Genomic DNA, 14,515 nt, shown 5'->3' on the forward strand with positions numbered 1-14,515 from the left:
TCGCCGCTCCCGTGCGCCCTGCAGTCCCCCCTCCTGGTTTCGGCATGGAGATGGGGGACGGGGGGAAGTGGTGGGGATGGCTGTGGGTGGGGGGAGTGCGGCCGCGGGTACAGCGGTGTCCCAATCCGGAGTTGCAGGGGGAGGGTGCAAGGTGGCTGCCTCCGCCCCTCCCAATTTGTATGCCCAAGTCCTTGCCGGGGTTCCGGTCTCCTCTGCTCCGTTTCAGTCCCTTCCGCTGGTATTGTCGTGGCGGCGGGGAGTGGAGGCGCAATGGGAGTGGTCAGGGGTGGAGGGGGTGGGGCTTCGGATATCCACAAAGGAGCTCAGAGCAGTATGTCTGTAGGCAGAGAGCGAGGGGGCGGTCCTGATGAGAGTGTGGTGCGCACCGCCCCTCCCTCCTGCACTGTCCGTCAAGTGGATAAGGCCGGCGTGGCTGGGACCAGTGGTTCTACAGCCCGCCGGCCCGAAAAATCAGGAAAGACTGGTAAAAATGTGTCTAGCAAGGAAATGCTGGAGAAAATGAATAATGTGACCTCGGTCCCCTCTGGCCCAGCAGTGTGTGTGGGGGGAGGGGAGAGTGCGGTAGTGGCCACTGAAGAAGTGGTCACTTCTAGTAGTGTAAATACAGTTTTTGTTAGTGGTGTTGCCCTGGGCCCTGATGGAGGGGTGAATGTTGGAGGTCGGCCGCCCACTGTACAAGTGGCCGGTGCGCCTCATGTAGCCCCTTCAGAGGGGTCTGGAGTGGCACCTGCTGTAGATAGGTCTGGGGGGGGGTGGGGGTGGGCCCGGTCCGGCTGCCCCTCCTGCGTCGGTTACGCCTGGCAGAAGTTATGCTGGTGTGGTCGCCGGCGCAGGGGGGGAGGGGCGGTCCCCATTGTCCTCCCCATTGCCAATGTCTGGTGACGGTAACTTGCAGCGGCAACTTCTAGAGGCTCTTAGGAGAGGGGAGAATTCCATTACAGTAGGGGGGCAGCAGGTGGATCTATCCTTCTGGATAGACAGGCATGGCCTGCGTGCCTTCCGAGAGCAAGGCCCCGGGTCAACCAGGCGGAATGTTGTCTGTCTGAAATGGAGAGGCAATGAAGCGTGCCCTACCAGGAAGAGGGTGGCAGAGCTTCTCTTTCGGATGGGCATCAGGGCATGTGACATCTTTGCCATGATACATCCGTATGGCACCCGGGAGTTTGATGTCAGTTTTGCCCGGCCAGAGGGTCTTGAACTTTTCTGGTCTGGGTATGAACTGGCAAAAGACCAGCCGGACTGGCAGGGTTTTTTTGTGCAAGCGATAACCCGCCAGAATGAGGTCAAGAAGGTGACCGTTCTCACCCGTAACGAGTCACTTTCTTGTGTTGACATCTTGACCTGGTTGAGCAGGTACGGGGACGTCCAGGGTCTTCCTAGCAAGAACCTGGATGAGTTTGGCATTTGGTCGGGTGCCTGGACGTTTCAGATTAAGTTGAAACATTCAGGGGGGTCGGTTTCCCACATACCATCATCTGCTTTCCTTGGTCGGGATAGGATCATGGTGTTCTACAGGGGGCAGCCTAAGCTGTGTTACAAGTGCGGCAGCCCTTCGCACTTCAGCGCCAGCTGCCAAGTGCAGAGGTGCGCGTTGTGCGGGGGTGAAGGCCATCTAGCTGCATCTTGTGGGCAGATTAGATGCAACCTGTGTGGTGAGCTAGGGCACCCGTTCAGTCGTTGCCCTCGCTCTGTCGCCAACGTGGCTCGTGCACGCGCGGAGGCGAGCTGTGAGGCCCCCACCGCCGAGGCGAGTGCTGGCGAAGGCGACAGGGCAGTGGGGTCGATGAAGAGAAAAGACGGCCCGTCCCAGCAGAGACGGAGGGAGAGGCGTCAAATGGAGAGGGGGCAGGTGGAACCCCGTCCTGGGGTGATGCCTGAGCCCTCCCAAGAGAATGCCTCTCCTAGAGCTGAGACCCTGGGGGATATCGAGGGGAATGAGGAACTCAGGAGACTAGACCGTTCCGAGGTGACTCTGTCCTCTTGCTACGAGAGTGCAACAGAGGGGAGTGAGACAGAGTCTAAAAGAATAAGAAGGAAACGTCTGACCAAAAAAAGATCTAGCCCGACTAGAGTGCCTGTGGAAGGCAAAGCCAGCTCTCCCCTGGACCTCTCTAATCCTGACTCTCTTCCCCTGGATCTTTCCAACCGGTACCTCACCTTGGATGAGATCTCCGCCTCCTCTTCTTCCGGGGAGGAGGTTCAAGGTGGGGAGCCGGAGGGGCAAGAGAAGGAGCCTCTGGAAGGGCCCGCGCCTCCATCCGGTGAGGATGCAAGGTCCTCGGGAGGTGGGGCAGGTCCAGACACTGGGAATGGGAATGACAAGGGTGGTGCGAAGGGGGAGGCGGTGGTGACTAATGAGATGGACACCACTGTCTCTCTCAAAAGAGATCGTGCCACCTTAGGGGGTAGCCCCAAGAGGGGTAAGAAGAAGAACAAGAAGGGGAAGGGAAGGAAGAAGGCCGTCTAACTTAATCACTCTATATGGCGGCACTCACTCCGTTGACGCTGGCGACCATTAATGTCGCCAGTATTAAATCGGATGCGGCTAGGTTTGCAGCCTTTGATTTTCTCAGCCGGGTTGAAGCTGACATTTTATTTTTGCAAGAGACCAGGTTGCCAGATTTGGCGGCTGTGTATAAAGCAAAAAAGGAGTGGAGGTGTGGTCCATCATATTGGTCTCTTGCGGCTGAGCCGTATAGCGGAGTGGCGGTTCTTTTTACCGCACCAGTAGAAAGCCGACGAGTGATTGAGTTAGAAATGGGGAGGTGTTTGATTTTAGATGTCCTCATGAAGGGTCAAGAGCTTCGCCTGATAAACATCTATGGTCCCCAAACCAGGTGGGATCGGAAGCGTCTCTTTATGAGGATCAAACCTTTCCTTTTTACGAGTCGGCAGGTGGTCTTTGGCGGGGACTTTAATACAGTCACAAGGTCCCAAGACCGGGGATGCGCCAGAAACCGGCTGGCTTATGATAGTGTATCCCTGAATAGCATAGCTAGCAAGGCTCGCCTGGTGGATGTCCACATTAGGCACACCTCAGGCCACGGTGGTTTCACTTATTATAGAGGTAGTCAGATTAGGTCTAAAATAGACAGGTTTTATTTAAAGGAGGAGACTACTTTTTCACCTTTAGAGGTGGTAGAGGTGGAATTCTCCGATCACTGTATGATTATGTTCTCTTTGAATGTTGCAGAATCCCCCCAAATGGGAAGAGGCTATTGGAAGCTAAATTCAGCCCTCCTGGAGGAAGCAGAGGTGAGACAATCCTTTAAGGACTTCCTTCAGAGTCAGGTAGAGTTGCTGGATCTTTGTGACACTAAGTCTGAGTGGTGGGAAATATTCAAAGATCGGGTGGCAAAATTCTTCCGCCAGCTCTCGAGCCTCAGGTCCCTGAACAAGTACCGCTTGTATCAGGGTCTGAGGAGGAAACTCGAACAACTGGTCTCGACTGGAGGTAGCCGAGAGGATATCTCCAGGGTGAAATCTTTGCTTAAGAGGTGCCAGTACGATAGGCACATATCTTTGGTTTTTGAGAGGGATTTCGGGAAGTACCGCTCGCCCGACCCTTACAGAAACTGTAAGATGTCAGTGAAAAGTAAGTTGGTGACGGGACTGGTCGATGGTACGGGATCTCTGGATAGGTCCAGATCAGGGATCTTGGAAATCGTCAAGTCCTTCTACTCGTGCCTCTTGAGGAAGAAGGATCTGAATCGGGACAGGATTTCGGCTTTCCTGGCTGAAACCTTCCCTGAGTCAAGAGTAGACCTCTCTCTTGGCGTTTTGATAGAAGAAATCAGAGAAGAGGAAGTCAGCCTGGCGATCGAAGGGCTTGCCCTAAAGAAGTCGCCAGGCCCGGATGGCTTAACATCCGAGTTTTATAAGACCTTTAAGGACTCCTTGGTTCCCCTCTTGACTAAGGTATTCAATGAGTGCCTTTCCTCGGGTGCTCTGCCGAAGTCAATGAGGAGGTCAGCTCTGATCCTTATATTAAAGGGTAAAGATCCGAGCCGGGTGGTGGCGTATGCCGATGACATCACTGTTTTCGTGTCCTCGGGAGGGGAGGCGGAATATGTGATGTCGGAGGTAGAACGCTACTCGGAAGTCTCCGGGTCCATGATTAACCGGGATAAGTGTGAGAGTCTCTGGCTGGGAGGGGGTGATCCATCTTTCGGTCTCCCGGACACCCTCCCAGAGCCCCAGTCGTCAGCCAAAGTCCTAGGCGTTCAATTCGGCCATGGGGATTATCCCACCCAAAATTGGGACAGCAGGCTCACGATCGCCGCTCAGAAGGTTGACCAGTGGAAGGGTTGGTCTTTGACCCTCAGGGTGAACCTCATCAAGACTTACCTTCTCCCTTTGCTTATCTATTTGGCCAGTGTATGTGTCTCGCCAGAACCTCTCTGGACTCGGGTTTACAGTCTGTTCTTTCAACTGTTATGGGGGAATAGGCTGAACCTAGTCAAGAGAGAGGTGACATACCGTACGAGGAGATTAGGGGGGTTGGGTATGGTCAACCCAGTGGTGTTCCTTGTGAACACCTTTGTTAAGATCAACCTGGCAAACCTCTGGAAAGAGAGGGCTCCTCCGTGGGTAGTCTCTTGCAGGGGTTGGTTTCGGCCTTTCTTCCAGGAGTGGGAGACAGGAGGGCAAGTGAAGGATTTACGTACACCTCACGGATATCTTCCGGCTTATGTCACCCCGATTCTGAAGGTGATCCGCCAGTGGGGTTTGGGAGCGAGGGAAATCAAGACCCAGTCAAGGAGATCCCTTGACGAGAGGGTCTTGTTGACCCACTTCTGGAAGCCCCTGGCCCTTAAGGATTGCCCAAGCCGGGATCTAGACAAGGGGTTACAGTTGTTAAATTCGGCAAGGATCCCCTTGAAGTTTTGGGACTTGGCTTGGCGCTGCTTTCACGGGAAGCTGTATGTAAGGGACAACTTGAAGTACAGGAACTCTGATGAAAGGGGTTGTCCCCGGGAGGAGTGTGGCGACATACTGGAAAGTATGGAGCACTTTCTGCTTCAGTGTCCCTTTAATACAGAGGTATACAAACGGGTGGGTGCATCCATTGGCTGGCCTAGGCTAGCCAACCTCTCCTATGCGGAATGGGCTTATGGAGCATTCAAAGGTTTGGGAAGAAGGGACCTGTTAAGGGAAATATGGCTTTCAGCCAGAACCTCATCCTGATGACCACACAAATATGCCTAATAATTGGACCCAGTGGTATTCACCCATTCAGTATGGCCAGTAGCATTGTGTCCCTTGTTAGCATATCCTAGGCAGTTGAACAACATCCTCTTGACCAAGAGATGGGGGAAGATATTTGGGTGGTCACAGGGTGGAGTCTATGGTGGGGGGCTGGGACACAGCAAGATATAGGTGTTCTCTTCCTGGACACCGATGGATGCAGGAGCAAGCTAAGTTATATGTGTGCGTATGTGGGTATGTATATAAGTATAATATCCCAGTAGACTTTATATGTGTACATTTAGATATTAGCAGTCTGCAATTGTATTACCAGTAGATTATATGCTGTTTATGCATGAGTCTCTATATGTACATGTACTAATGGTCAGGTACTGGATGTGAGTACTGTATATTGGTGGACTCTGGATATACTGTATATACATACACATTATTAGCCACATTTGCTTAGCATCCAGGGTGGACAGGAACTGAGGTGGCTGTGTGTGGTGGTGTCCTCTATGTATTGTGTTATCTGTATCTCCATGTATAATGTCCATTGCTTTGTCATCTCTATGTTATCAGTAAACTATTTTTATATATAAGTATCTGCGAGGGTTGTGTGTTGTTCCTGAGATATATGAAGGACTGGAAGAGGTGTAATTTTACACAGGATAATCGGGTTGTATGGGAAACAAAGGCAATTTGCTAGGAATAGAATAGAAGGGATGGAAAACGGAGATATACATAAATCTCCATTTTCCAAGAGACAAAAATCCCCTCTTCAGGACCCATGCACAGCTTTTATAGTTAGCATAGTGATCAGGTACTTCACATGGAACACACGGTGTTTAGTTTCAACCCAGCAGAAAGTCCTCCCTGTGGAAGAGGTGTGTAGGAACATTCTAGGTGACCTGGCGAAGGTTCGCTCTCTTGAGTGCGAGAAGGTGGGTATGGATGGGGTCTCTTACCTCTGGAGAGGCTTCACCTTTGATGTGCCTTAGCCTCAGTAGCACTTTTCCTGGTGTTGGGCTGAGGCTTTCACATTAGGTTTTTGTTTTGTATTTAAGATGAGTTTTTGAAGAAAGGTTTGCAAATGACTGAACTTGGGCCTTCGGGTGGATTTTAATATTGGTTTGTATAGATTGATATGGTTGTTATAAGATGTATATATCGTATGATAGGGTAAGTGGGGTGTAGTTAGGTTGGGTGGGTGGGGTTCATATTTTTGTGTGGGGAGGCCTGCATCCAGCCCTGGACTATGCAGACATAGGAGGACATGAGGCGAGGGGCTGGGTGTGGGTGGTGGTTGAAGGGCTGGCCTCATGGAGGGACAAGAGGCGGAGGTTGGCCCTGGGTGAAGGTGATGGGATAGATAGATTGGTAGGGTTAGTATAGGTTTGTTTTTTCTCATATATGTGTGTAATATTAAAAAAATATATATAATTATTAGTTATTTCTGTTATGATTATTTTATGTTTATTATTTTTTATTGTTGGAAGTTGTAATTTAGTTTCTGTTCTGATCAATTTGTATAAATTTGTATATAGTCGGGGCTCAGCCGGATTGGATGTTTACGTTAGGCTAGGTTTCATTTTTCTCCTTTTTTTTAGTAGGTATGAATGAGATAGTATGCATGTAGCTGGGCCAGTAGGGTAAGTGTATATACTTTATACCTTGTTTGGAAAATTTTATGGCAACGTTTTTGTATTTTTGTATAAAATTTAAAAAAGAGTTCCTCAGTATCTGCTATTATTCTGTATATATAGACACTGCACAGTACCACTTCTCCTGTCCTGTATACTGGGTGTAATCCTCAGTATCTGCTATTATTCTGTGTATATATACACTGCACAGTACCACTTCTCCTGTCCTGTATACTGGGTGTAATCCTCAGTATCTGCTCTTATTCTGTATATATTATATATATACACTGCTCAAAAAATAAAGGGAACACTTAAACAACACAATGTAACTCCAAGTCAATCGCACTTCTGTGACATCAAACTGTCCACTTAGGAAGCAACACTGAGTGACAATCAATTTCACATGCTGTTGTGCAAATGGGATAGGCAACAGGTGGAAATTATAGGCAATTAGCAAGACACCCCCAATAAAGGAGTGGTTCTGCAGGTGGTGACCACTTCTCAGTTCCTATGCTTCCTGGCTGATGTTTTGGTCACTTTTGAATGCTGGCGGTGCTTTCACTCTAGTGGTAGCATGAGATGGAGTCTACAACCCACACAAGTGGCTCAGGTAGTGCAGCTTATCCAGGATGGCACATCAATGCGAGCTGTGGCAAGAAGGTTTGCTGTGTCTGTCAGCGTAGTGTCCAGAGCATGGAGGCGCTACCAGGAGACAGGCCAGTACATCAGGAGATGTGGAGGAGGCCGTAGGAGGGCAACAACCCAGCAGCAGGACCGCTACCTCCGCCTTTGTGCAAGGAGGAACAGGAGGAGCACTGCCAGAGCCCTGCAAAATGACCTCCAGCAGGCCACAAATGTGCATGTGTCTGCTCAAACGGTCAGAAACAGACTCCATGAGGGCGATATGAGGGCCCGACGTCCACAGGTGGGGGTTGTGCTTACAGCCCAACACCGTGCAGGACGTTTGGCATTTGCCAGAGAACACCAAGATTGGCAAATTCGCCACTGGCGTCCTGTGCTCTTCACAGATGAAAGCAGGTTTACACTGAGCACATGTGACAGACGTGACAGAGTCTGGAGACGCCGTGCTGCCTGCAACATCCTCCAGCATGACCGGTTTGGCATTGGGTCAGTAATGGTGTGGGGTGGCATTTCTTTGGAGGGCCGCACAGCCCTCCATGTGCTCGCCAGAGGTAGCCTGACTGCCATTAGGTACCGAGATGAGATCCTCAGACCCCTTGTGAGACCATATGCTGGTGCGGTTGGCCCTGGGTTCCGCCTAATGCAAGACAATGCTAGACCTCATGTGGCTGGAGTGTGTCAGCAGTTCCTGCAAGACGAAGGCATTGATGCTATGGACTGGCCCGCCTGTATCCAAGACCTGAATCCAATTGAGCACATCTGGGACATCATGTCTCGCTCTACCACCAACGTCACGTTGCACCACAGACTGTCCAGGAGTTGGCAGATGCTTTAGTCCAGGTCTGGGAGGAGATCCCTCAGGAGACCGTCCGCCACCTCATCAGGAGCATGCACAGGCGTAGTAGGGAGGTCATACAGGCACGTGGAGGCCACACACTACTGAGCCTCATTTTGACTTGTTTTAAGGACATTACATCAAAGTTTGATCAGCCTGTAGTGTGTTTTTCCACTTTAATTTTGAGTGTGACTCCAAATCCAGACCTCCATGGGTTGAAAAATTTGATTTCCATTTTTTTAATTTTTGTGTGATTTTGTTGTCAGCACATTCAACTATGTAAAGAACAAAGTATTTCAGAAGAATATTTAATTAACTCAGATCTAGGATGTGTTATTTTTGTGTTCCCTTTATTTTTTTGAGCAGTGTATATATACACACATACACACTGCACAGTACCACTTCTGTCCTGCATACTGGGTGTAATCCTCAGTGTCTGCTCTTATTCTGTGTATATATATATATATATATATATATATATATATATACACACTGCACAGTACCACTTCTCCTGTCCTGTATATGGGGTGTAATCCTCAGTGTGCTGGAGCCAGTCGACGGGTGTGGTTGCGTGTGGAGGAGCTCCTGCTAATTGCTGACAAGCTACCATGGATTTTTTTCCACGTTTCCCAGCCCAGGCCCTGCCTCTCCCCAGGGAGTTGGTAGGGTCCTGGGCCATGAAGCGACTGAAGACCCAGGATCCTACTTCCCGGGGTAGGCCGGGGAGGTGAGCTACCGGCCTCAGTTCCATCTTCCGCCCCGAGGGTCAGAAGATCCAGCAGGAGTCGTGGTGCAGCCCCCGGAGGTGAAGCCGTGTCCATCGCCGGCAGGTCCAGGAGGGCGGACAGTAGCCCTCCAAGAGGTACGCAGAGTGCTCCTGGGGGTGGGCCGGTTCCTAGGGCAGCATGAAGTCCCAGGAACTAATCGCCGTTTACAGCTCCCGGATCACGGCCTACCTCCGGGAGTATGAGGAAGCAAATAGGACCCTCAAGAAGGTTAGGGAGAACTTAAAGCTTGAGAGGGGGAAGGTTGACAAAGCGACAAGAAAAAACAGGCCATAAATATCAAATAAAATAAAAGGCTTAAAAGAAATTATTAAAGAGCTGCAAGAAAGAAGGGCGGCCATTCTGGAAAACAGTGGTCCCTTTAAAGAAAAGCTCAAGAACGACGAAAAGTTCAATGAAATGGCTGGAAGCCGAGAACAGCAAGAAGAGGACTCCTCTAGTGAGGAGGAAGAGTCGGACATGGGGGAACAACCTGTGGAAACTGGTGTCGCCACAGGTATCACCGCAGAGCAGGTATGCCTGCCCCCCACTAGTTCTGATGAGGAAATCATTATTATCATTATTGTATGTTACCTGGTACATTATCCAGGTTTACGTTTTAATTCATTAATTTCTGTTGCCTGGTACGTTATTCAGGCCTACGTTTTTAATTCTTCAATACATGTTGCCCGCCATGTTTATTCAGGCTTACGTTCTAATTCATTAATGTCTGTGGCCTGGTACGTTATTTGGGCTTACGTTTTTAATTCTTAAATTTCTGTTGCCTGGTACGTTTATTCAGGCTTCCGCTGTTAATTCTTCAATGTATGTTGCCTTTTACGTTTATTCAGGCTTGCGTTTTAATTCATTCATATCCATTGCCTGGTACATTTTTCAGGTTTACATCTACAAAGGTCATTGTTTTGGTCACTACACTCAGGTCCAAAAAAAAATATATAATAAAAAATCATATACACATATATTTTATAAACATACTCACTTACATGATCTCTCGGTCCGCCACTCCTTGAGAACTTGCCTCATCATCCTGTACAATTCAGGTCTGGGGCCAATTGTTTTCATCTTTGTTTGTTCCTGATTCTTTCTTCAGGTACCATCTAGTCATTATCACTTTGGTGCACACCTTTTCCACAGTCCACCCCCTTCTCTGTTCAAGTCACGTCATTGCCAGTTTGTAACTTTCTCTCCCAGGTTCCACACAGGTAAACGCCCACAGTCCGTTCTTCACCAGCACCATCACTTCGTTATTTTTTGACTGCACGGTCTCGGGTCTCTCTCTTTACACCAGGGCCGTCCATCTGTCCGTTAATGCTGTCATTATTATCTCACACTCGCAGCATGTCTCACTTATCAGACGTGGAGGAATCCCTATCAATCCCAGAAGCTTCCGGCCATGGCAGCACCATGTCGCTAAGAAGTTGGACAGTACACAAACTGATTACAGAACTCAACAAGCGAGGGATTCGTTATCCAGCGTCGGCCCGGAAGGCAGAGCTATTCAGACTCTTGGTGTCTGAGCCAGCTCCACCGGCGGAACAAGTCCCCATGTCAACCATCCAACTGTCATTGGCACAGTTGCATTCTACCATCAACAACATTGCCACCTCTGTGTCAGACATGCAGGCTAGGCTGATTGCTGTAAAGTCCAGGGGACTGACACCTAGTCCCTCTGCCCCTCCTGTTCCAGTGGCCTCTGCTTCCTGTTCTCATTACCCAGGTAGGGCCTCATACACGCCTGAGGTAGCTCCAGCACATTTTGTCCCTGATAACATCAGGAAGGATATCCTAGAGGGGAAAGACAATCTAGCTTCCACCCTCATAGCCACCCACGACACGACACGACACACTAGATAACAGGACAATCGCTTGTGGCGACGTTTCTATCATCTGAAAAGCTAGGGACTTCCGCCTCAATGAAAAACTGTCCATCCCTGAATTTGTTCTGGCCTTTCGTTTATACAGAGACATCATCTGTTCTGCCCACCCTGAGAAACGAGAGGAATTGGACACCTATCTGTACAGGGTCAAGGATCTAGGTCACAAGTATGGTGGCCACGCCTTCTACGACTACCACCGCTCGTTTTCCGCCAAGGTGGCCGCCACTCTTGCTCAATTTCAGCATACCACCAACTGGACTTCCATGGATATGGAGCTCTTTTGTCGCCATTTCGCTGCATGTGCCTCTTGCCACTCCATCCTCCACTCTTCAGCCCTAACGCAGTTCCTCCCGTCCCTCAGGGCAGATTCGTTCCCAGTACCTCTGGTCTTCCGCAGAGACCTGCCCCATCCACTGATAAATTGGGCCGCCCCATAGTTTTCCTAGGCAACAGCCAAATTTGCAACAATTATAACATGGCCATCTGTGACTACAACAAATGTAGAGCCCTGCACATTTGCTCAAATTGTTTCAGAGCCCACCCCCTGACAGCCTGCCCACAGCGTTCATCCAGGAGCTCATGACTAGCCGGGGTTAACCTAGTCCTCTTGGCAGCACTCCTCCAAGACCATCCCAATTCCCGATTTGTCCAGTTCTTAATATCCGGGTTTTCCGAGGGGTTCCACACGGGTCTAGTCGCTCTTCCCCAGTCCACTTGGGAGGTCCTAATCTCCTCTCAGCCGCAAGGGATCCCGACTCGGTTGGAGTCTTAATACAGTCCGAATTAGAGAAGGGGTTCCTTATCGGGCCATTTTCCACTGTTCCCTTTAATTGTTGGAGGGTCAGCCCCATTGGCATTGTGGCAAAAAAAAATCTCCAATAAAAAACATCTGATTTATGATCTCTCTGCGCCTCATGGTTCCAGCATTCCGAGCCTCAACTCTCTAATTCCCTCCGAGGAATTCTCCATGCGGTACTCCTCAGTCTCATCCTCCAGGTAGGCAGAGGGGCTTGGCTATCCAAAGCAGACATCGCGGACGCTTTCAAGCTGCTGCCTATCCACCCGCAGCTCTGGGAGTTTTACGGCATCAAATGGCAAGACCTGTACTATTTTGCAAGCCGTTTGACCTTCGGGTCCAATAGCAGTCCCTGGCTGTTCGATCAATTTGCGCAGGCTCTGCATTGGGTTTTAGTCAACTGCCCGCTGGTCATTCATTACCTGGATGATTTCCTGTTGGTAGAGCCACCAGACTGCAGACCCAGCAAACTCAGGTCCCTTCTCCAGATCTTCTCTGCACTTAACGTCCCCGTTGCATCTTCAAAGGTAGAAGGCCCCTCGACGGTAATCACCTTCCTAGGCATAGTTTTAGATACCATCAAAATGGAGGCTAGGCTACCAGAGGAGAAGCTCTCAAAAAATCAGAGAAGAGATATTCAAATCAGTAGGTTCCAGAGTTTTTACTAAAGTAGAATCACAATCTTTGCTGGGCATGTTGAATTTTGCCACCAGAATCATGCCCCAAGGCAGGGCCTTCACCTCCCGGTGTTGTAGTTACTTCCCTCAGCCCCCGAGCAGGATAGCCCCATCTGCTTAGACAGCCAAGCGTTCGCCGATTTGGCAATTTGGAATACGTTCCTCTCCAATTGGAAAGGGGTCTCCATGTTCGTTCCTCAATGGGGTCCCGCATCGGCAACGATCTTTACGGACACCGCCACCTCTGCAGTTTACGCAGCAATCAGCGGGAATCAATGGTTTGTTGGTTCCTGGCCCAAAGGATCTTCAGCTCAGCGTGCTTTGCAGTCTTCCCCATTGCTAGAGGTGTACCCAATTGTAACAGCACCCAAGTTTGGGGCAGTCAATGGGCCAACTCTGCAGTAGTTTTTGTCACCGACAACCAGGCGGTGGTAGACATCATCACCAAAGGCAGATCCAAGTCACCTTTCATCATGTCTTTTGTCCGCCAGTTGGTCTGGCTTTCCCTGCGCCACAATTTTCATATAACATGCAGGCACATCCAGGGCACTAAAAATTTCGCCGCAGATGCCCTATAACGATTTAATTTTCGCAATTTTTTACAGGCAATGCCGGAGGCGGATCGAGCGGGTTTATCCCCTCCAGCTTTCCAAACGTTGGTCATGGATTAAAATCTTACATTGATTCAGCAAAAAATCTGCTGCAAAAGTCTTTGTCTATCAATACGTCTAGAAATTACAAAACCGGTTTTCAACAGATTCACACTCCTTCACCCAAGCCATAGTACTGGCAAGACCGCATACATCATGGCCTTTTTGGCATACTGCCACTCGGAACTCAAACTTTCCTACAACTCCATAAAATTATATCTGCCCGGGGTACAGCATTTTCTCACATTAGAAGATCCAGACAACAGGTCGGTTTTCTCGTCACAGGTGATAAAAGCCACCCTCAGGGGCATACAAAAGAGCAGCGGGGGGACTGGCACTCGCAGACAGCCGGCATCAGGAGAGCTTTTTAGGAAATTATCCACCTCGCTAGATGGCAATCCTTTTGGGCTCCTTTCCAGCACGGTCATCAAAGCGGCCATGTATCTTAGCTTTTACGGTTTCTTAAGGCCAGGGGAGTTCACCAGCACCCCTGCCAGAGTTAAGGGTTTAACCAGGGGTCAACTAGTCCGGTGCAACGACCAATTCGTACTGTACCTCGCTTCTTCCAAAACGTCCCAAGTCGGGCCACCGGTAGAAGTCAGGTACTTCCAGACTTTCAATGAATGGTGCCCGGTTCAGGTTTTCCAGAAGCTACTGGTGGCTTTGGGCGATTCGGCCCAAGACAGCCCTTTGCTCCCGTTCAAGGTTAGGTCCATTACTTCATCCCAGTTTATTTCGTACATCCGCTTACTAGCGGCCGGTTTAGGGTATGACCCGAAAACCATTTCGGGGCATTCTTTCCGTATTGGGGCTGCATCTGCAGCTTCAAAGCACAATGTTCCGGGTCACATCATTCAAAATATGGGTCACTGGCACTCTTCATGTTACGGTCGGTACATTCCAAACCCCCACGTGGAGATGTCTGAGGCCTTCCGTAGTTTGGTTTTATGATTTGCTGCGTTTCCAATAAACTCCTTTCTACGCTACCTGGCTTGCTTTTTGCCCCCTTATAGGCCTACCCTCGTTCATGGCTAAGGGCACACCATCAGCCATCCAGTCCAGGTCAATGGTAGGTAAACAGGTCAGGTCTGATCCTCACCACTTCTTCCACACAGGCTCTCTCATCCGCAGCCATGACCACAAATATATATATATATATATATATATATAAACATATTAAGTATGAATTTCGCAGCAGGTGAACAGGATGCACTGTCCCTGCAGTCTCCCTACGATCTCCTTGAACTCCACAACACTGGCCCTTGCACATTTGCGCTTGTAACGGCTCTCCTTAAGCTCAGCTCACAGTGAAATGGCAGAGACCGCGTGGGATGAGGGTTAAACCTGTGGGCTATGACACAGGGATGGCTATCTGTGGCTTGGCTGGCTCCATGGCAGTATG

The sequence above is a fragment of the Bufo bufo genome, chromosome 5, assembly GCF_905171765.1.
Source record: "Bufo bufo chromosome 5, aBufBuf1.1, whole genome shotgun sequence".
NCBI classification, from domain to species: domain Eukaryota; kingdom Metazoa; phylum Chordata; class Amphibia; order Anura; family Bufonidae; genus Bufo; species Bufo bufo.